The sequence below is a fragment of the Brassica oleracea genome, chromosome C4, assembly GCF_000695525.1.
Source record: "Brassica oleracea var. oleracea cultivar TO1000 chromosome C4, BOL, whole genome shotgun sequence".
NCBI classification, from domain to species: domain Eukaryota; kingdom Viridiplantae; phylum Streptophyta; class Magnoliopsida; order Brassicales; family Brassicaceae; genus Brassica; species Brassica oleracea.
This window is the reverse complement of record NC_027751.1, coordinates 31,837,434-31,841,300: the sequence shown is the minus strand read 5'-3', so window position 1 is coordinate 31,841,300 and position 3,867 is coordinate 31,837,434. Positions and strand designations below refer to the sequence as shown.

The 3,867-nt window shown below is 41.4% G+C and overlaps 1 pseudogene; it reads left to right on the top strand.

Moving 5' to 3' along the window:
• Positions 1-3,867, top strand: part of LOC106338674 — a 28,047-nt pseudogene that overhangs the window by 10,383 nt on the left and 13,797 nt on the right.

Below are 3,867 nucleotides of genomic sequence, written 5' to 3'. Positions count from 1 at the left end.
CAAATCGCAAACACGGTTCCAAAACCCGTTTTTATTAATCGTTTTTTCAACCCGATTAGAGCTTTAAACGTAAAGCGATTTTGAGTTAAGATTGTAGACGCCGGTAAACCAAAATGACATAAACAATAAAATAAAAGCGATGTTAAGGAAAATAGACGAATGTAAGAACGAAGACAAGAACGATAAGAAATTGTATTTGCAAACAGACATGGATTTGAGATATGATATCTTTCCTTAACTCAAAATATTCGCTCCGTTAGTGAGACGGGACTGTACGAATATAGAGTCCCAGGATACAACCATGGCAGACGAATCACGCCTCACTCGTGATCACCATATCGAACTATAAAATCTACGAAACACTCTCGTATTTATGACTTACGGTAAGGGATTTTTGCTGTTGGTTTCGATGTGAAGAAAGTTCAACAATGAAGGAAGAGGAGAGACGATATTTAAAGAGACGGATAAGACCCACTTCCCGCAACAGCTGCTGCACGTGGGCGAGAATCTCGCGGAGATCGAGGGAAGTTGAGTTCCGAAACTTCTTCCTCAAGACTCTCTCTTATCTCGTTTTAAATCGAGAGGATAACATGCATGACGTTTTTTAATTTTTAGACAAATTTTTAAATAAAAATGCATGTCGTTTTTTTCGAATTAAATGGCAAAACGTTGAGCTTAACTTGGTCCAAAAAAAATATTCTTATTGAGCCGGAGGTCTTCCACTAAGACCCAAAGCCCAAGACGAACCGCCCGGACGGCCGCGGCGGCGCGCACGTGGGGAGCCGTCTCTTCCTCTAAGCCGTTTGAAACAAGGTAAGTGTAATAGCTTATCTATACAACTCATCCTCAGCTCTTGTAAGCGAGGTGGGATGTTTCCTAATCCTTCATTAACTTATGCCATTAGGCTTTGATTACATTGGCCCATTGGCCCATTTCTTTTCACACTTTAATTAAACCCATTTGGTTTAAATTGATCCAACACTCTCGAGTATGACATCTACAAGCTTTTTCAGTCTATATCTGTCACAAGGCTAATAACCTCTTCTTTCCGTAACCTTGAGACTAGCGCCAGTGCAGGTCCAAGCATCCCTTCTATGAGAAGGGCCACGAGGACTACCCCTCAGTCACCTGGAGTTTTTGAAGCTGCGTCTCCGAGAGTCTCTGAAGCAGACAGGATCAAGAGTTTGTATAACCAAGTTTCCAATAACAGGTCTGTAGACAAGGGTAAAGGAAGGTTGGTTCAGAGATCTTTGATGCCTGTAAACGATGTCGATAAAGAAAGCACTTCTAGGAGTGTACCCCAGCCTCCTAACCCCATTCATGAGCCATCTCAAGCTGGAACCAGATTGGGATCACACAGAGTGAGAGATCAAATACTGGAGGTAGAGTTAGATGAAAACGTTGCATCTACTTCTGCTCTAGCGTTTGTTGAAGATGATGTGAAAGAAGTAGACAAACATGTTACCTCACCACCTTCTGATTTTAGCAAGAGAGACAATGCAACGGAGCTTGAGAAGAAAATTATCTCATCCACTCTGGATTTGGAGCAGAAAGAGACGTTGAATAACAACACAGCTACCTCAGGAACAGAGAAGAGCAAAAAGGTAGCAAGATCGATTCCACGTCCCAGACAGAAGCCTAAAAAGAAGATTCTGCTTAAGAAGAAGCTAAAGATTGGCATCGTTTCTGTAGCTAAAAAAGATGAAGAAACTGATGTTTCATTAGATTCTAGTGCAACTAAACTCCTCTGCCAAAGATGTCACTGTTCCTTGAAGAGCACCAGCATAGATAACCAAGAGATTTGCACAGACAGTTTGAGCTCCATTTTGAATAATGTTGGTAAAGAAGCTCATCAAGTAGCCAGTGAGAACTCCTCTAGTTCTTGTAATGTTAGCCAACACTCTGAAGCTGAGATTGTCGTGAAACAAAATGTTTCCTCGAGCAATGACAGTGGTAACAAATTCGGCTTCTCCTTGAGCTCAAAAGACAGTCTTGGGGATGATTACAGCAGGAGCACAAGCATGAGCGAGGAGAGCAATCTTACCAGGTTTAGCTGCGGTAACAAGCCTCACATGTCCATGGACGTGAGGAAGCGGTTAAACACGCCAAGTTGCAATACGGCTCTTTGGGGTTAAGACACTTTAACCTCTTGAAGAAACTCGGTTGTGAAGATATAGGAACAGTCTATCTCGCTGAGCTGATTGGTACCAACTGTTTGTTTGCCATAAAGGTCATGGACAACGAGTTCTTGGCGAGAAGGAAGAAGAGTCCAAGGGCACAAGCGGAACGGGACATACTTAAAATGTTGGACCATCCTTTTCTTCCTACGTTGTACGCTCAGTTTACTTCGGATCATTTGTCTTGTCTGGTCATGGAGTATTGTCCTGGAAGAGATCTTCATGTCCTCAGACAGAAGCAGCTAGGCCGGTGTTTCCCTGAACCTGCAGCAAGGTAATGATCATTCATAGTAGGCCTTCGGTTTCGGTTTAATTCGGTTTGGATATTTTTGGTCTCGGGTCATTAGGTTCGGCCACAATCCCACTGAAGTAAACCAAAACAAATTGGTTTGGTTCATATTTTTCTGAAAATAACCAATTTTTGAATTTCGCCAAAGTAAACCAAAAGAATTGGTTTGGTTAATTTTGGTTTTATATTTTCCCGAAAATAACCAATTTTGGACTTTGGTTAGATTTCGGTATAATTTTGTAAGAAACTCGGATAGTTCCGGTTAAATTTAGGTATTTTCGGTTGATTCGGTTATTTTGGTTAGTTTAGTTAATTCGGTTAAGTAATTTTTCGTTTTTCCATTTCTTTTTTTAGAAAAAATCCAAACTCACCAGAAACCGAACCGAGAAACCAAAATATTTTGAAAGCTTTCCAAACTAAATCAAACTCAAAACTGTAACCAAACCGAAAACTGAAAATTTGGGTTTGGCTGGGACAAAATCCGCAGGGCTAATTTAATAGTTACTAAAAGTGATGATAAAAAATTGTTTTCAGGTTCTATGTTGCGGAGATTCTACTTGCACGGAGTACTTACACATGCTTGGTATTATATACCGAGACCTGAAGCCAGAAAACATTCTAGTCCGTGAAGATGGACACATTATGCTTACAGATTTCGACCTCTCACTTCGATGCGCAGTGAACCCAACTCTTCTCAGATCAACTTCACCTTCCGGGAACGATCCCACAAGAACTTCAGGTCCATACAACACATCCAGCTGCATACAACACTACAAGAAATATGATTATTGGTAGCAGTTCACGGTAGCACAAATTCACCAACTGCTACTAAAAAGGTCAAAAGTCGGATTGCAATTCTATCGTAGCATTAAATCAACGTTATGCAGAATTCTCACTAAGCGGGAAGTCACAGAAAGCTTTATTCTGACATACTTTAAAGGTGTTGTATTACACTTTGACATACTTCAAGCTGGAGGTATACTTTGTGCAGGAAAAGGTGGAGTAAAATGTCTATTATAACCTTCATTTAATTTCGTTCATGTGGTCAGAGAAAGTGTGGTCATGAAACCGATTTCAAATCGTGGACTATCCATAACTACCTCCTCAACCACCAGTGAGGTATCTTTCTTTTGTACCACCATACCACCTCCTTCACCACTACCACTTCCATAACTATCCCGCTATAAACTCCACCTCCGCCATAAGCTTCTCCACCACCACTTCCTCTACTGCCACCAGAGGGTAAAACTGTTAATCTTTCCCCGCCTCTGGTTCCTCTTCCTTCAGCCTTCGTAAAAACCAACACCATAAAACCTTCAACCGCCTCCATGACCGCTAACCACTTCTTTCGCAACCACAACTTTCATATCCACATCTGCAAGCTCCACTGACGCCATTAGC